At 37.2% G+C, this 21,093-nt stretch overlaps 1 pseudogene; it reads right to left on the reverse strand.

Moving 5' to 3' along the window:
* Nucleotides 1-14,425: 14,425 nt before the first annotated feature.
* Nucleotides 14,426-21,093, reverse strand: part of LOC119509975 — an 86,685-nt pseudogene continuing 80,017 nt past the window's right edge.

Here is a 21,093-nt window from a genome sequence, read left to right on the forward strand (position 1 = left end):
TTGACCTAATTGATGTTTATAGAACACAGCACCTGACATAAAACAGTTTATGAGTCCTAGTATAAAATCTCAATTTCTTCCTCTGGACCCCAAGCCTTGCCTCTCTCATCAACCGAATTTTATCTCATATTTCCCAGCCCCCTCACCCACTACAGTCCCACCACACTTGGCTTCTTTCAGTTCCTCAAACATGCCATGTTCCTTCTCGCTAAAGTTGTGGGCTCTACCCTACAATCCCCTTTCTCATCGTGATCCCATCTTCAAAAAGTAGCCATTCTGGTGGCAGCTTAAATATCACCTCCTCACTGATACAGTCTCTGACCCATATATCTAAACTGGCCACGAAGTCGCAATATAGCACAACCTCCTGTTTCGAATCAGTGCATACCAGTTACAGCTTCCTGATATATTCCCTGTTTATTTATTACTTGTTTGTTGTCTGTTTCAACCAGAAGATTAGCTCGAAGAGAGCAAGAGCCTTGCCTATCTTGTTGATCTAAACAATGTCTTGCACAATCTTGGCATTTAATAAATATTTGAATGAGTGAAAAAAATTTCATATCTTAACTTTACCTCTGATCTAATATTTATTTTCACTTTTCCATGACTTACTTTTTTTTTAATCATTTTATTGAGATATATTCACATACCACGCAGTCATACAAAACAAATCGTACTTTCGATTGTTTACAGTACCATTACATAGTTGTACATTCATCACCTAAATCAATCCCTGACACCTTCATTAGCACACACACAAAAATAACAAGAATAATAATTAGAGTGAAAAAGAGCAATTGAAGTAAAAAAGAACACTGGGTACCTTTGTCTGTTTGTTTCCTTCTCCTATTTTTCTACTCATCCATCCATAAACTAGATAAAGTGGAGTGTGGTCCTTATGGCTTTCCCAATCCCATTGTCACCCCTCATAAGCTACATTTTTATACAACTGTCTTCGAGATTCATGGGTTCTGGGTTGTAGTTTGTTAGTTTCAGGTATCCACCACCAGCTACCCCAATTCTTTAGAACCTAAAAAGGGTTGTCTAAAGTGTGCGTAAGAGTGCCCACCAGAGTGACCTCTCGGCTCGTTTTGGAATCTCTCTGCCACTGAAGCTTATTTCATTTCCTTTCACATCCCCCTTTTGGTCAAGAAGATGTTCTCCGTCCCACGATGCCGGGTCTACATTCCTCCCCGGGAGTCATCTTCCACGTTGCCAGGGAGATTCACTCCCCTGGGTGTCTGATCCCACGTAGGGGGGAGGGCAGTGATTTCACCTTTCAAGTTGGCTTAGCCAGAGAGAGAGGGCCACATCTGAGCAACAAAGAGGCATTCAGGAGGAGACTCTTAGGCACAAATATAGGGAGGCCTAGCCTCTCCTTTGCAGCAACCGTCTTCCCAAGGGTAAAACTTATGGTAGAGGGCTCAACCCATCAAACCACCAGTCCCCTATGTCTGTGGTCATGTTAGCAACCATGGAGGTGGGGTAGGCAAATACCCCTGCATTCTCCACAGGCTCTTCAAGGGGGCACTACATCTTTTTTTTTTTTCCTTCTTTTTCTTTTCTTTTTTTTTTTTTTTTAACTTTCCCTTCTTTTTTAAATCAACTGTATGAAAAAAAAAGTTAAAAAGAAAACAAACATACAATAAAAGAACATTTCAAAGAGACCATAACAGGGGAGTAAGAAAAAGACAACTAACCTAAGATAACTGCTTAACTTCCAACATGTTCCTACTTTACCCCAAGAAAGTTACATAATATAGCAACATTTCTGTGAACTTGTTCCTACTATATCCATCCATGACTTACTTTTAAATATAGCTATAATATACTCAGTTTTATATGTTTCCTTAAAATTTATTTGGAAAAAAGAAGGGTGTAAATCAACACACTCTTGGGCAGTTACTACACACCAGGTGTGTTCCAAATATGTTGCACATATGCGTGACAACCCTATGAGACAGACTGCCATCATCCCCTCATGCTTAGCTGAGGAAACCCAGACAAAGAGAAGCTAAACTGCTGCCTCAAGTTCACCCAGCAAGCAACTAGCAAGTCCAAATCCAAACCCAGGCAGTCTGAGTCCAGAGATGGAACTCTTAAGCACTACATTACATGACCTCTCATAGACCTGAATACCATACTATAGTTTAGAAAGCAGTTTCTCATCCAGCATCATATTTTAGCCCCACAATTAGCCTCCAAGGTAAGTAGGAGAGGATTATCAATCTCATTTTACAGCTGATATAACTGAAGCTCAGATATCAAGTCCTCATATGTCAGCTCCTCAAGTACAGGGACAATGGCTTTGTTTACATTTGTAAGCTCAGGGACTGACCCACGGAAGATGCTTCAGGGTCTGCTGAATGACTTGCCCCAATCTCACAGCGAGAGGTACAGCTGCACCTAGCTAGGCTTTCCACCTTGAATCAAATAATGGTTTAGATGAAACTATTGATTGTGTCCATATAAGAACCAAGAATGTGCTAAGTGTCACAGGAACATTGCAGACAGCAAGCAATCACAGAAGACTGGGTTAGGTGTATAACAGACTTGTCAGAGAACATAGAAATCCAGTTAGGCCTTAAGAGAAGCTAGGCTTTCAACAAGCTAAGAAGAGAAAGCAGTATTCTAGGCTGGGGAAGGGATATGAGTAAATTAGCATTAAGAGCAAAAGGTTCTGTGGTTTGGGGAATGCTGGATGGCAAGGTTTGGCCAAAGTGGAAATTCTATGCAAGAAATTAGTAAAAGATAAGGAGGAAAAGGTACGTAATAACTAATACAGAGATTTCAATGCCATGATAAGCAACTAGGAATTTAAACCACTGGAAATGGGTAATTGTTAAATGTTTGGGGACACAGGAGATTCTCAATACAACATGCAAAATGTATGTTTCAAGGTATCTGATAACAGAGCTTGATGTGGATTGGACTCATAAAATACCAACCAGAAACTAATGAGTCCATCAAACACATGAAAAAAGAGAGGCCAGAGAATTATTGGTAACTTCAATGTTTAAAGTCTGTACTGACGTAGAGAACTCTGAATCTTAATACAAATCGTAAACTCATTAGGGAGAGCTGGCTGCAGTGGAAAGATGTTGCATTTGGTCTTATATTCCTTCAGTTTGAAGAAAAAGCAGGTGATTCATTAAGAAATATCCAGAAGACAGAATGGGATTTCTGGTGGAAGGTAAGAAGCAACATCAGGGTTGCAGCTGCACCGTTGGAAACCTTCTGCATAGAATAATCATTGAACACCCAAGGGTGGGTGATATCTTTAATAACAGACTATAGTAAAAACGACACGTTGCTGAGGAGCTTTGAAACACGGTCAAGGGATAACCTGATGAGCCATATCCATCTTGTGCCAAGTGGGAAGAGAGATGAGGGGGGCTGGTGAGCAAGCCAACAAAGAGAAACACCAATGGAAATGCACCACCAGGATTCACTAGCATATTTCCAATAAGTGCTTAAGAAGTAACCCCAAGTGACTGTTAATCGTTTGTAGGTTGCCCATCTGTTTCCACCAAGTAAAAGTGTCTTCTCAACGAGATTTCATGACAAAGTAATTTAGTGGAAGTTGAAATGGGAGATCTGAAGCCATGAGGAATACAAGAAAGATTTTTTTTTCACAGACCAAGCTATGACCCTCATCCAGATAAATGTCTAATCATGACTCAGATTGAAATAGTAAGGTTACATCATACTGAGTAAAATCCTTTTGGATTTACATTTTCTAAAAAAAAAAAAAAATGACGTTAAATGTACATATAATTGACTATCCTTCCCAGAAATATGCTAATATAATAAAAATTCTAGAAAAAAGAAACTGACTTTAAAAAGAAAGATCTTGGTCAAAGGAAGGATGATGCTGTTCCTCAACACTGTACTGGGGTTTCTATCCAATGCAATTCAGTAGCAAAAGAAATGAAAGTCATCCAAACTGAAAACAAAGTAAAATTTCACTATTGGCAGAATACATAATCCTATGTATAGGAAGTCCCAAAAAATATACAACAAATTTCCTAGAGCTAATGAATAAATTCAGCAAATTGCCAGGGCACAGAAAAAAACACCTGAAGAATAAGTACTGTTTTCATACACTAGAAAAGAGCACACAGAAGAGAAAATCAAGGAAAAAGTTCCATTTACATTGAAAAATAAAAGAATCAAATATCTGTGAATAAATTAAACCCAGGATATAAAGGACTTGTATGCAGAAATCTATGAAAAGTTGCTATAAGGAATCAAAGAAATTAAATAAATGGAAGGACATTCCATGTTCATGGACTGGAAGCATGTAACAACATGGATGAAACTTGAGCAAAATTAGCCAGAAACAAAACAACAAACACTGTATGGGCTCACTAATATGAACTAACATTAAGGATCAAACTTGGAGGGTTAAAGTTGACAACATAGGATATCAGGAGATAGAAAGAAGGTCGAGATTGGGCATTTGATGCTGCAGGAGAATGGAATGTTAAACAGCATTGATTGCACAGATTCAGAAATAGATAGCACCATACTGTGTTATGCTAGCACAACATCTTAAGTACACTAAACAAAGATGAGTGTGAGCACAGTTGAAAGAGGAAGGTTAGGGGTATGCAGGACACCAGAATGAAAGATAGAAGATAAAGACTGGAACTGTGTAACTTAGTGAAACCTAGAGTGGTCAATGATGGTGATTAAATGTGCAGATATAAGAATGTTTTTACATGAGGGAGAACAAATGAATGTCAACTTTGCAAGGTGTTGAGAAGGAGAAGGTATTAAGCAAAAACACACTCCATGGAAGACTATCAAGATATCATTTCCACCCAGAATGATTTACTGATTCAATGCAATCACAAGCAAATACAAACAGTCAACTCTGCAGAAATGTAAAAGCCAATTATCAAATTTATTTGGAAGGGTAAGGGGCACAGAATAGCCAAAAGCATAGAGAAAAAGAACAAAGTAAGATGACTCCAATTCCTTATTTTAAGAATATTTCACAGCAACACGGGACAAAACAGCATGGTACTTGCACAATCAGAGATATATTGACCAAAGAATTGAATTGAATATTCAGAAATAGACCCTCACTCTTAGGGAGAATTCATTTTTGACAAGGTAGCCAAGTACATTCCATGGGGAAAGATAAGTTTCTTCAAAAAATGTGGCTAGGAGAACTGGATATCCATAGCCAAAGAAAGAAAGAACAACCATAGCACACCGTACACAAAAATCATCTCAAAATGGATAAAAGACATAAATATAAGAGTCAGGAACATAAAAGCCCCAGAAGAAAATGCTGGGAATCATCTCAAGGAAATTGTGTTTGACAATGTTTTCTTGGACCTTACACCCAAAGCACAAGCAATGAGAAAAAAATACATAAGTGATATTTCCTCAAAATTGAAAACTTGTGCATCAAAAGACTTTTTCACAAAAGTGAAAAGACAGTCTACCCCATGGGAGAAAATATTTCTAAACCACATATCTAATAAAGGTTTATTATCCAGAATGTATTAGGTAATCCTACAAATGAACCACAATAAGACAAACAGCCCAATTTAAAATGGGCCAAAGACTTGAATAGACATTTTTCCAAACAGGATATACAAATGACTTAAAAAACAAATGAAGAAATGTTCAACATCACTAATAATTAGATAAATGCAAACTAATAGCAAAATGAGATGTCATTTCACACCTACCAGAAAGACTAATATTTTAAAAATTTGCATATTACAAGTTACATATTACATAACCTGGGGCAGCCACTATTGAAAACAGTTTTGTCAGTTCCTGAGGAAGCTAAGTATAGAAGTACCGTACGACCCAGCAATCCTCCTACTAGGTGTATACTCAGAACTACTCAAACAGACATGAACAGGTAGTTGTGCACTGATGTTAATGGCAGCAACCTTTACAACTGCCAAAAGATAAGTGCCCATCCACTGAGGAATGGATAAGCCAAATGAGATATACACATAGCATGGAATATTATTCTGCTGTAAAAAGGAATGAAGTCCAGATGCATGGTTCAACATGGATGAAACTGATGACATTACGCTGGGGGAAATAAGCCAGGCACAAAAGGACAAATATCGTATGCTATCACTGATACAAATATTTTATAATAAGCAAACTCATAGAGTGAGAAACTAGCTTATAGTTGACCAGGGAAGGGGTGTAGTTTGGGGCAGAGAATGGGAAGCAGATGCTTAATATATACAGAATTCTCCTTAGGTCGATTGTGTACGTTTGGAAATAGATGGTAGTGAGTGTAGCATACAAGCATGGGTGTAACAGTGCTGAATTATGCATGTGAATGCAATTAAAAAGGGAAATTTGGGGTTGTGTATGTTACTAGAATGAAAGAAGATAAAACAAGGGACAGTGAATGCCGCTGTGGACAATGTACTGGAGGTAATAGTACAATTATAAGAATGCAAGAGCCTAATACAAGCGGTTATTAATAGGTCGGGAAACGGGAAAAATACACCTAATGTAAACGATGGGCTATATTTGACAGTACAATTTTAATATTCTTTCATCAATTGTAAAAATGGTAACACACGAATGCAAAATGTCAAGCATAGTTGGAACACTGTATATTTTGCATGACTTTTCTGTAAGCCTACAACTTCTCTAATTCATAAAATAATTTAAAATCATAATAATTGAAAGAAATCAGACAAAAAGTGCTATATATCTTGATTGATTGTGTCAAACACAATTTCCTTGAGATGATTCCCAGCATTTTCTTCTGGGGCTTTTATGTTCCTGGCTCTTATATCTATGTCTTTTATCCATTTTGAGATGATTTTTGTGTACGGTGTGCTATGGTTGTTCTTTCTTTCTTTGGCTATGGATATCCAGTTCTCCTAGCCACATTATTTGAAGAAACTTATCTTTCCCCATGGAATGCACTTGGCTACCTTGTCAAAAAGAATAAATCTATAGACACATAAATGGATTAATAGTTATGTAGGAATGCTGAATCATAGAAGGATTGAGAGGTGACTGCTAAGGGGTATGGGGTTTTTCTGTTTCAAGTAATGTAATGTTCAAAAATTATCTGTGCTGAAAAATGCACAATTCTGTGGATATATTAAACATAATGATATCAGACTTTGGACTGATTGTATGGGATGTGATTATATCACAATAAAATTGGTAAAAAAAAATAATAAACCTGGATGAACATTAGTATACCAAAAATATGAAAAACTAATGAGTCCCATACGAGGCATCCTGGAGAGGAAAAAAGAAACAGCAGTAAACCTAGAGCACAAATAGAAAGTACAAGAAAAGAAGGCAGATTAAAATGAAAGTGAACAGCAAATATATTAAATATAAGTACACTATTTAACAAAAATTGTCAAAAGGAATTTAAGAACTATATAAGGTTTCTTGCAAAACTTATCTAAATCATTCAGCAAGGTTGGCAGTAAAATGTGCAAGACAATATGTCGGAGGATCAAGAAAAACTGTGACAAGAGAGAAATTCAGGAATACTACAAACTTCTGGCTAAACACCTATCAAGATGGAATTCCTTTTAATCCAACGATGTTATATGAGACAAAAAAGGACACCATATACTAACAAAAGGAAAAACTGACCAAGAAGAAATAATCATAAATGTTTATGCACCAATCAAGGTGCTCCAAAGTATATGAGACAAGGATTGGCAAAACTGAAGAAAGAAATCCATGTTTCCATAATAATTGTTGGAGACTTCAATATGACACTCTCTCCTATAGATAGGTCATCTAGACAGAAGACCACAAAGGAAACTGAGAATTTAAACAATGTGATAAACGAATTAGACTAAACAGATATGTAGAGAACATTGCATCCCAATTTACCAGGATATATATTCTTCTCTAGTGGTCATGGAAATTTCTCCAAGATAGATCAAATGCTGGGGCATAAAACAAGCCTCAATAAATTTAAAAAGATTAAAATACTTCAAAACACATTTGCTGACCATATGGAATACAACTAGGACTTAGTAACTATGAAAGAACCAGAACACTCAGAAGTATTTGGAGGTGAAACAACACATTCCTGAACAACCAATGGGTCAAAGAAGAAATTGCAAGAGAAATTGCTAAATATCTAGAGATGAATGAAAATGAGAACACAACATATCAAAATTTATGGGATGCAGCAAAGGCGGTATTGAGAGGGAAATTTATAGCTCTAAATGTATACATTAAAAAGAAAGAAACAGCTAAAATCAAAGAACTAATGGAACAACCAAAGAAGCTATAAAATGACCAGCAAATTAATTGTAAAGCAAGCAAAAGAATAGAAATAAGGATTAAGGCAGAAATAAATGATATGGAAAACAAACAAAAGCAATAGAATAAATAAAACAAAAAGCTGGTTCTTTGAGAAGATAAACAGATTGACAAACGTTTAGTTAGACTGACAAAATCAAAAAGAGAGCATACTCAAATAAGCACAATAATAAATGAGAGAGGGGATATTACTATGGATCCTGAAGAAATAAAAAATATCATAAGAGGATATCAGACTTTGGACTGACTGTATGGGATGTGATTATATCACAATAAAATTGGTAAAAAAAAAATAATAAACCTGGATGAACATTAGTATACCAAAAATATAAAAAACTAATGAGTCCCATTAGTTCACTCTGCCAGTGAACTAGATAATTTAGAGGAAATGGATAATTTCCTGGAAACACATGAACAACCCAGATTGAATAAAGAAAAAATAGAAGAACTCAACAAACCAATTACAAGTAAAAAGATCCAATCAGTTACTAAAATCCTTCCTGCAAATAAAAACCCCAGACCCAGATGGCTTCACAAGGGAATACTACCAAACTTTCCAAAAAGAACTGACACCACTCCTACTTAACCTCTTCCAAAAAACTGAAGAAAATGGAATACTACATGACTCATTTTATGATGCCAACATTACACTAATGCCAAAACCAGATAAAGATGCTACAAGAAACAAAAACTACAGGCCAATATCCCTATTGAATAAAGATGCAAAATTTTTAAACAAAATACTTGCAAAATCGAATTCAAAAACATATTTTTAAAAACATTATACATCCTGACCAAGTCAGGTTCATCCCAGGCATGCAAGTGTGGTTCAACATAAGAGAATCAGTAAATGTAAGAAAACACATTAACAAATCAGAAGGGAAAAATCAAATGATCATCTCAGTAGATACTGAAACTCATTTGACAAAATCCAGCACCCTTTTATGATAAAAACACTGAAAGTTACGAATTGAAGGAAACTTCCTCAATACGATAAAGGGTGTATATGAAAAACCCACAGCCAGTATAGTTCTCAATGGTGAGAGACTGAAAGCTTTCCCTCTCTAAGATCATGAATGAGACAAAAATGCGCATTGTCACCATTATTATTCAACATTGTGCTAGAGGTCTAGTCAGAGCAATCTGGCAAGAAAAAGAGAATAAATGGCATCCCAATTGGAAAGGAAGAAACAAAACTCTCTTTAATTGCAGATGATATGATCTTAAATTGATGACACACCTACTTGAGCTAATAAGCAAATTCAGCAAAGTGGTGGGATATCAAACTAATGCACATAAGACAGTAATGTTTCCATGCAGTAGAACTGGCATAACTGAAGAGATGTTCAAGAAAAAGATTCCACTCCAACTAAAAAACTTAAGTACCTAGGAATAAACTTAACCAAGGATGTAAAAGACCTCTATACAGAAAATTATATAACTCTACTAAAAGAAATAGAAGGTGACCTAACGACATGGAGAACTATTCCATGTTCATGGATGGGAAGGCTAAATGTAGTTAAGATGTCAATTCTACCCTAACTCATTTACAGATTTAATGCAATTCCCAACAAAATTCGAACAATCTGCTTTGCAGACTTGGAAAAGCTAGTCCTTAATTTTTTTGGAAGGGAAAGATGCCTTCAATTGCTAAAAATATTCTAAAAAAGAAAAATAAAGAAGAAGGACTTACACAGCCTGACTCTGAAACCTATTATAAAGCCACTGTAGTCAAAACAGCATGGTACTGGCAAAAAGACAGACATACTCATCAGTGGACTTGTATTGAGAATTCAGAAGTAGACTCCCAGATCTATGGTTGACTGGTTTTTTGATAAGGCCACAAAATCCACTGAATTGGGACGTAACAGCCTCTTCGACAAATGGGGCTGGGAAAATGGGATATCTATATCTAAAAGAATGAGAGAGGACCCTTACCTAACACCCTATACAAAAATTAACTCAAAGTGGATTGAAGACCTTAATATAAGAGACTCCAACTTAGAAGAAAATGTAGGTAAACATCTTCAAGAACTAGTATTAGGAGGCCACTTCTTAGACCTTATACCCAAAGCACAAGCAATGAAAGGAAAAATAGATAAATGGGAACTCCTCAGAATTAAAAGCTTCTGTACCTCAAAGGAATTTGTCAAAAATGTAAAGGGCAGCCAACTCAATGGGAGAAAATATTTGGAAACTATCTATCTGATAAAAGACTGATATCTCATATATATATGTATATAAAGAAATCTTAAAACTCAACAACATTAGTACAAAACCCAATTATAAAATTGGCAAAAGACATGTAAAGACATTTCTTCAAAGAAGAAATACAAATGGCTAAAACACACATGAAAAAATGTTCTTCCTCTCTAATTATTAGGGAGATGCAAATCAAGACCACAATGAAGTATCATCTCACACCACTAAGAATGGCTGCCATTAAGCAAACATGAAACTACAAATGCTGGAGAGGATGTGGAGAAATTGGAACTCTTATTCATTGCTGTTGGGACTGTAGAATGGTTCAGCCACTCTGGAAGACAGTTTGGCGGTTCATCAGAAAACTAGGTGTTCCGGTTTGCTAATGCTGCTGGAATACAAAACACCAAAAATGGATTGGCTTTTATGAAAGGGGGTTTATTTGGTTACACAGTTACACTCTTAAGGCCATAAAGTGTCCAGGGTATGTATCAATAATCGGGTACCTTCACTGGAGGATGGCCAATGGCATCCAGAAAACCTCTGTTAACTTGGAAGCACATGGCTGGCGTCTGCTTGCTTCTAGGTTGTATTTCAAAATGGCATTCTCCAAATGTCTGCATCAGCTTCCAACATCCATCTTCAAAATGTCTGTCTTAGCTACAGCGATTCTCTCCAGTTCTATGCGTTCTTCAAAGTGTCCCTCTTGGCTGTAGCAACTCTATCAGCTTCTGTGGGTTCACCAAAGTATCCCTCTTGGCTGTAGCAAGCTGGCTCCTTCTGTCTAAGCTTATACAGTGCTCTAGTAAACTAATCAAGGCCCATGCTGAATGGGTGGGGCCACACCTCCGTGGAAATCATCCACAGTTATCACCTACAGTTGGGTGGGTAGCATCTCCATGGAAACACTCAAAGAATTACAATCTAATCAACACTAATACGTCTGCCCACACAAGATTGCATCAAATATAATGGCATTTTGGGGAACACAACAGATTCAAACTGGCACACTAGGTATTGAGTTACCCTAGGATGCAGCAATTTCACTTCTCAATATTTACCCACAGGACCTGAAAGCAGTGACATGAACAGATATTTGCAAGCGGCATTGTTCACAATTGCCAAGAGATGGAAACAACCTAAATGTTCTACATCAGATTAGCGGATAAATAAACTGTGGTACATATATATGATAGAATACTACACAGCAGTGAGAAAGAATGAGGTCATGAAGCATATGACAACATGGATGAACCTTGAGGATATAATGTTGAGTGAAATAAGTCAAATACAAAAGGAGAGATACTGTATGACACCACTAATGTGAACTCGGGAAAAAACGTGAAACACGTGTCTTATATCGTAGAATATAGGGGACCTAGAGATAGCAACTAGTGAAGAGGGAAAAATAATCTAATAAGAACAGAAAAGATATAGAGGGTAATCTTAATGATATGAGAATGCTCAAGAATAACTATGATTCATTAATTTTCTTAGGGTATGGTAGGAGCATATTGGAAGCAATGTAGTTATTTTACAATATTTTTCTTATTCCTTTGTTTTGATTTGTTTGAAATTTTTTTAAATGTTTTAATGAATAAAGTTTAAAAAAAAGAAAGAATTGCGATACATGGAACAGGGGAGAGACCAGGGAGGAGCAGCTTTGAGGAGGGGTCCAGAGACTCATCATGTTACACATAGAAACTGGAGATCCTGGAGGCCACCATGTGTGAACACAGACTGTGTGGAAAGTATGGTTTTGATAAATGTAGGTGGCAGTCATGTCAGAATAGAAGGTATTTAAAACCAAGAGATTTGACCTCTTTAGTATTTCTAAGTTCTAATCCCCTTGGTATTTCTAATCTTATGTCTAAGGGACTCCTGAAACCTGTACTTACCAATGAAGGGTAAAGGGACTGGACAGAGGATTCTGGAAAACTCAAGCCCTAACATGTGGAAACAGATTTGGGAGTTTCAGTGGAAGGGCTCCTTGTGATGGGGAAAACAAAAGAGGGATCTGACCACAAGGAGATTCTGTTGTTTACCCACTGGAATCTGCCCAGTCCTTAGATGTCTTCTCTATTATACTCACCTCACTCACTGAAGACTCATCACATTTTTAATAAAATTCTGAGCACTTGGTACTCCTAATCTGGTATCTAAGGGGCTTCTGAAACCTCACTCCTCTCATGAAAAATTATTCCTGCTTCCAACCAAATACTCTCCTCTGCCAGGCATCCATTTCACAGAATGCTACTCTCGTGCACATGCCTGCTCAAAAACCTTCTGAACCCCCCCATCTCCCCACTTCTCTTGCACCCACAGTCATCAGCAAGTGCTATACGATCTGCTTGAAGATCAGGTCCTATATCTGACCTCATCTCTGCATCTCCAACTCTACTCTTCTGGCCCTCATCAAGCCCTCACCATTCTGAGCCTTAAATGACTCTTAAAGTCTAAACCTCATTTCACTGTTTTACATTTTGCCCAACTCCCAGTCACTCCCTTTGTAAATTAAAACAAATCTCTCTACCCTGGTGGCAGAGCACTCAGTCATCTGGCCCATGACACCCATTATCCTCTCAAACTGGATGTCATTCTCTGTGTTCCAGCCACACTGGCCTCTCACTACTCCTCACTCCCATCATGCTGATCATCCCTACTGGGGGCCATCACCTCTTCTGGTCCCTCAGGCTTCAGTGCTTGCCTCAGGTTCCCTCACTAATCAGGAATCTTCTCTTCAGGGAGGCGTTCCCTGAAACCCCCTTCCGAGGGTCACCTTCGCCACACACCCATTCTCCCTACACTTCCTGCTTATACTTCTGCATCACCCTTAACATCTCCTGATATACTCTGTATTCTTTTTATTTTATTTTTACAATCATCTTTACTCTCCTAAAATATCACCTTCCCAGGGACAGGAATTTTGTTTCTCATCATCACTGCTGTATAACCAGGCACAAATCCAGGTTTCTTTCTCTATTTTGAGGAGTAATCATGATGCTTTATCAGACATTCATCTCATGTGGATCCCACAGATGTTCAGAAGGACAATTGCCGATTTTCTCCATCGTCATTAGCAAACTCCTATTTGTGCAATCCTCCACAGGGACATTATTTACAAACTAAAACTACTTATTTAATGATGCCTACTGTTTCCTTGGGAGCAGAACTCCTTGCTGCTCCCTCAGCTTTATTTTGAGTGATGTCCATGGGTGAGAAAGAAGGGGTGAGTGTTGGGGTGGTGGATATTTCCTTATATTGTGAAGAGGGATTTCTTCTTCCCCAGAAAACTCACATCACAGCATTCTCGCAAGGGAATAAAGAGAAATTCCAGGTGAACTTATCACTATAAATTATATTCTTTTTTACCTTAGAAGATAACATTAAATTATATAATGTTCTTTGTAAGTATAATTTTGCTCCAAAAATATTGATATTCTTACTTTTAAAATGGTTTGTTTAAGTAATACGTATTTAGGGAAAAGGTTAATACTCTTAGTTATGACTTCGGAATGTTGGGAATACACTGGGAAATGAATATTCCTTCGAATTTGAAAAGTCTCATTGCTAAACTGCATATATATTCATATTAAATATATGTAATAAATTCAGTGCAAAACATTAACATATGAATACATAAAGAGATAAATAAATAAATAAACACACAGAAACATATCAATATGACTCCCATAGAGTCCTTTGCACATGTACATAATTTCTTAAATACTAGCAGCTTTGTTCCTGCTGAGCGATAATTCAGTTTCTGTATGGAGAAAGCCCCACATTTCTGGGTGTGTTCCTGAAAGTCCAATATTCTGTGACTGAAGGATAAACTGACCATGGAAGACACCACTTGTGTCCAGAGGGTGAAGGTAGAGGACTCCAGGACATACAATTTCCATTGGATCCTCTGGCCTCAATGACCTGCAAATGGAGAATGAGGTGGGTGAATGCAAACCAGTGGTCCAGGAATCCTGGGTGGAGCAGACGTCATTGCTGCTTTAAGCCCCAGGCCCATTCCTGGAGGACAGATCATCAGGGAGTGAAAGGAGACCACACTGTGGGTTTCCAAAAGTTCCTTGTGTTCTCTTGGATCTCATGACCTCTTCTTGGGACTCCAGTGTTTTTAGCATCTTCCCCATTTTATCTTCTTTGAAGCATTTGGAGCTCTCTTTCTTTAGTTCTTGGACCAGCAAAGTGAACTCCTCCAGCAGCATCCCTCTCATCCTCTTTGCCTTTCTGTAGGTGTCAATAAGGTTGGATGTTTTTAAAGACTCTTTCTGTAGCCTGGCCTCCTCTAAACCTGATTCAGTCTCTGCATGCCTCTTGTGAGCTGCACTGATCTTGACAAGGTGTTGACATTTCTTGTCTATCAATGCAGCCAGGGTGTCTGCAAGCTGCTTTTCACGTCTTGTATAAAGACGGTTTCTAACAGACTGCACAAGTCTGAACAAGAAGAGGAGACCCACCAAAAAGCCAATGAAAGGTGGACAGAGTCCTGACTCCCACTGCAGGCTCTGGAATGTGAGGTCTGGACTCATCACAACCCCTCACAGGTTCCCAGAGATGGTCAAAAGACAAGCGGAGGCTTGAAGGCCCTCGAGGGCACTAAGACCACCACAGGATTCTGTCTGGTAACTGTGGATCCACATATCCCAGAGAACTCCCCAACATTCCATCTGGAAGCCACCAGCAGCCTGGGCCGGTCATCAGTGAGGTGGTCAGTGGGGGGAAGATTCTGAAAACAAAATGTGATTTTCTCCATAATCTTATGCTAATTCTTCTTTCCTTCTTACTGTGCTATTTAAATCGACGTAAAATTGAAATACAGTGCCGTTATGATCTTAACTGAATGATTTCTCAGATTTGTCAAACTTTTCATCTCCAGTCCTCTCCCATATCCAACAACCCTATCAAGATAGAAATCATTTCCCTTAATCTAGAAATAGCCCCTTACTGTTCCATCAATAACCACCTTCCAACATATTCAACCCTCATCTGATTTTCTACGTCATACATCAGTTTTGCCACATATTCAAATTCATAAAAATTAAATAAATTGGAATTTATCATTTGATGCTTACACCTCTTGGTCAAAATATTATTTTGCTTAAAATATTATTATGATTCACTGGATAAATAGTTCCCTTGATTTTCATCATTGAGTCCTATGACATTGAATGACTATATTACAAAATTTTATCCATTTCCTCTTGGTGGATATTGGGATTCTCAAGTTTGGGGTATTATGAGTAAGGATATTATTATCCATGTACATGTCATTTATATAAGGAAATGTTTTCGTTTGCCATGGGTTACAGCAGGAAAGCTTAATCACAAGGAAGATGCATGTTAAACATTTTTAACAGTTTTACTGAGGAATAATTTAAGTGACCTAACATTCACTCAGTTTAAATATAAAATTAACTCGTGTTATAAAGATACAGGGTTGCTGGAACTATCACCATTTCCAGTTTTAGAGCTTTCCACCACCCCATAGAGAACTTTCCACCTCCCCATCCTTCTAAATGCTCCATCAGCTGCACTTGACTCAGTTGGTGCCTCTGTACCTCTGGAAGGGCTCCTATCACTTAGTTTCTCATTCACCACCTTCTTCTTTTCCTTTGTCATAACCCTCCCTGTTCTATCCACCTCTATCTGCCCTTCCTGTTTCTCTTTTACTAAAATCCCTCAGCATTTTTGTTTCCACATGTTAGGATTTCAATTTCCAGATTCTTGTCCACAATTCAATTCCACACCATGGGAAAGTATAGTTGATATAGCTACAAATCCCTGGAAAGAGCTGCAGAACTAGTCTGCACCACCCCCACACAGTCATTTTATAGGGATGAAAGGCTGATTCTGCTCTTGGATATGGAAACATCAGGCCTTTTCTGGAGATCAGACACCAGAAGAACTGTGTTCCTCATCATTGTGATACCATGGGATTAGCACACAATTCACCAGTCCTCAAGCTTCTGAAGGTCATTCACAGAATAGTCACCCTGTATCCTTTTCATTCAATTGCCACTTCCCCCACACTTTTCAACCCTGGGGTTCAACAGCACTTAGGCTGGAACTTCTCAGTCCTTACAAACATTTCTTGTTCCCTGGGCCTGTCAGTAGTTTAGCCTGACTATTTAATCTAGTCCTGAGAAGAAATTAAACATTAAAATGTTAGATGGATTAATTTATTCACTCCTTATGATGACAATATCAGGTAGTAAGTGTTATGACAGATTCACTCCTTTTGAGAGGAAGGGTCAATACTTGCATCATTCTCCAAGGAAGATGTTGGGTGGGAATTGGGAGCTCATGTGTCCCACAGAAGCCAGGGTATGAGGGGAGCAATGATTGACAGCTCTGCTGATGAACAGCTGGCCCTGAAACCATTGGTGCCAGTGGGAAAATGGGAGGCTTAGTATGGTATTCTAATGGAAGTGGGTTTCAGGGTGCCCTTTCCAGGAAGCAAAAGTATGCTGGTTCTGTTCATATTCCTCAAGGTTTGGTGTATGAGCTTCTCCTTCTACTATCTTCAGTAGAGCAAGGATATGAATACAATATGCCTGTTGGTGTGGTCACCTGGGTAGTGGTGCATGCAGCAACCACTAAAAACATATAAACATACCCATGTACACATATACAAGTACATACATATGCAGAGGTACATATACATATCTTTTATTCATAACGATATTTTCTCGTATCACACTGAAGTCATCAGATTTTTTTAACTATGTTCCCTCTAATTTTTTCCCTTTTCATTGCTCCCTTCCTCCATATGTTTGCTTTTTCTCCACCCTTCATGCTATAATCTCCTCATATATTCCAATGTGAATGGTGCCTATTAATACTTATGTACTTGGGGTAAGCAGCTGACTAGAAGCCCTGTGCAGGCAGGCCTGTGACTTTTAGAGCCTTTCTATGGGTTAACTGGGGCAGTTTACACTTTGCATTAGCAAATGCACCTTCTATCTTTTAGCAGTGTTTGGACACTGTCCTCCTGTTGTCAAATTCCCCCAATGTTTGCTTCCTTCTTTGGGTCTTAAATCTCAGTTATTCCCCCAGCAATTCATGATGGAGAAAAGGAAATAATTGATTTCATGGCCATGTGTGAGAACAGAAATCAGCATAGACAGTTTCTAGTACCTGGGAGAATGTGGCCATCTGAATAACAGGGTGTTTTATTGTCCACAGATGTGCAACACTCTTACATAGAAAATGAGTTCCTACCCACTTGAACCTCACAGATTCCTAAATAATAGGTGGGAAAGGGAAATTAATATATTTAAATTAATTGAAAGGAAAATAGAACATATCAAAGCATCTGGATACAGCTAAGCCAGACTTAGAGGCAGATTCATAGTATAAAAAAGCTTTTTATTAGGAATGAAGAAAGATCTAAAAGTAGTAGGCTGAGCTTTCACTTTAAAAAACTAGACAAACAAGAGAAAATTCAAAGAACAGAATAAAGAAGGAAGGAAATATTAAATTTTGAACAGTAATCATATAAACTGACACCACTAAATCAATGGAAAAAATGAATGAAATCAACAGCTTGTTCTTTGAAAGTGCTAAACCTAGAGCCAGGGTAACAAAAAAAAAAAAAAAAAAAAAAATGAAAGGGATAAGAATCAAAAGACCAATATCAGAAATTAAAGGAGGGATATCAATACTCATCCAAGACATTAAAATGACAGTAACAGAATTCTATGAACAACACTGATTCCACAATGGATTAAAGAAATTGAATCCATAGTTAAACAATTCCCCTGAAAGTAAAGTCTTTAGTAGAATGGTTGCAATGGCAAAATCTAAGAAAACTTTAAGGGTGAAATAAAACCATTTTACTTAATATCTTTTAGAAACAGAAGAAGGGAAACAGTTTTATGCTAATTATAAAACCAGGGAAAGACAATTCAAGAATAGAAAAGTACAGCCCAATATACCTCATGAACATAGACATATTAAAGTATAAGCTACACCAAATGGTTTTCACAGAAAATACAAGAATCTTTGAATTTTTATAATAGCGTAATGAGAAATAAATGGAAAAATACAGCATTTCTGAATCTGATAAAGACATTTTCAAAACACCCACAGCTAGCATCATACTTCATGCAAAAGCTTGAATGCTTTTGAACTACCATCAGAAACAGGACATGGATGCTCAGTCTTGCCACATTTATGCAAATTGCAATTAGGCAATGAAAGTTACAAAATGCATCTATATTTGAAAGGATGATTTGCAAAACCATCTCTATTTGCAGACGATATGGTTGCGTATAGAGAAAACCCTAAAGAATTCACTAAAACTATTAGATCTAATAAAAGAATTCAGAAAGGTTATAGGATGCAACATCAATACATAGCAACCAATTTTAGTTTTGACAATTTGCAATGAAAATTTTTAATGAAAGGAAGAAAACACTTCTATTTTCAATAGCATGGAAAATAGTAAAATACTTGGGAATAAACAGAACTAATATTTTGAAAACTGCAAAATGTTGCTGAAGGAAACTAAAGAAGACCAAAATAAATGGAAAGAAAACACATGCTCATGGAACAGACTTAACATTGTTAAGATGGCAATACTCCCCAAAATGAGCTACCAATTTAATGCTATCACTATTAGAATCCCAGTTCAATTATTCTTAGAAGTTGGCAAACTGATTCTAAAATTTATAAGGAATTTCAAGAAATGTGAAATAGCCAAAACTATTTTGGAAAAGAAGAACAAAATATGAGGTCTCACACTTCCAAATTTCAAAATAGCTAGAGTAACAATAATCAAAGCAGTAAAGTACTTGTACAAGGAAAGACATAAAAACCTTAGAAACCATAAACAAAGAATATGAGACTTAGGACATACAAGAAAAAAAATTTTAAACAATCTTCAATATGATCAGGAAAAAAGGAAAACACGGAAAAAGAACTAAAGGAAATGAGAAAAGTGATGCTTTAGATAAAAGGGACAGCAGTGAGAGCACAGAGATAAACCATACATACATGCTGCACTGTTTCTTCATGCTGTTTTTAAATTATATTTTCAATGGAGAAATACATCATCTGTTTACAAAATAACTCTTAAAATATACAAGCAGTACAGATACTATAAAACAAAGCAAACTCCAGTCATGAGACACTATGTATATCATGTGAAATCAAGAGTCTGATTTCCAGGTTATAAAAACTAGAATTAAAAAGTCACTACATAGAAAAGGTCCAACTTTCCAGCTTGGTAAACTTGGGTGTAGTTACATGAAATGTTTAATATTTTGAATATTTTCCCCAATGTGTAAACAAAAAATCACAAGACTTAAATCTGTTCCTGGCAATTTCAATCTAACTCTGAAGCTACACAAAACACACTGACACCTTGTTCAGCTCACCTGTTAATATGACCATCTTATACTCAGGTGCTGGCAGGTAGGGTAATCTGGTTTGCTAAAGGTGCAGGAATGTAAAAATACCAGAAATGTATTGGCTTTTACAATGGGGGTTATTAGTTCACAGATTCACAGTTCTAAGGCCAAGAAAGTGCCCAAACTAAGGCTTCAACAAGAGGATACCTTCACTGAAGAAAGGGCAATTGCATCTGGAACACCTCTGTCAGCTGGGAAGGCACGTGGCTGGATCCTGCTGGTCCTTTGCTCCTGAGTTGCATTGCTTTCAGGTTCTGATTCCTGTGGCTTCCTCTTTAAGTGTCTGTGGGTTCCCAGGGGCAAACTCTGGGCTTCATCTCTTAGCTTAGCATCTCCAAATGTCTTTCTGTCTGCATTTCTAAGTGCATGGGTCTGTGTCAGCTCTGAGCTGTCTCTCTTTCCCTGAGATCTCTTGAGGACTCCAATAAACTAAGACCCACCTTGAATAGGCAGAGTCACATTTCCATGGAAATAATCTAATCAAAATTCCCACCCACAATTGGGTATGTCACATCTCCATGGAAAAAACCTAATCAAAAGATCTCCCCCACAGTAAGTCTGCACTTGCAAAATTGGATTAAGAGAACAAAAAAATTTTACAAGAGGGGGCATAAAGTATTTGTTTGAAAGACAACTGACTGAACGCAAAAGACTACAGAGCGCTGATAAACTCAAAGAAAACGTGATGTTTAATTAATGATTTGTATGCTCTACAAAATAATTCTATGAATTAAACCAATTTCATTTCTTAAGCATGACCCTATCAAAACCAAGCATTTCCTTATCATTCTTTCAATGTCAAATATGCATTCCAGAGTTGACATTTCATTTTTAAGGATTACAACCTCACAAGGACTGAACAAGATATACTCATCCCTTCTCTGAAGTCTAACAATGTCCCACTGAATGGTGGTATTCAATTTGAAGACTAATGGTCAAGAAAATTCCTCAGGAAAAAAACTAAAAATCCACCAAACTAAAAATCTCAGATTAGTTCTACCTGCTAATAAAAAAAAGTGAACTATCAGAATAAGAAATTTTTATGACAGTTTTTTTTGCAAAATTTCCAATCTATCAAACATAAACCCAATCCAGATATCAATTATGGATACAAATATAGCTTGAGGTGTTGTGCTTTTTTTAAGGGCAGTATGTTTTG

This window comes from Choloepus didactylus, chromosome 15 (assembly GCF_015220235.1).
Source record: "Choloepus didactylus isolate mChoDid1 chromosome 15, mChoDid1.pri, whole genome shotgun sequence".
NCBI classification, from domain to species: domain Eukaryota; kingdom Metazoa; phylum Chordata; class Mammalia; order Pilosa; family Megalonychidae; genus Choloepus; species Choloepus didactylus.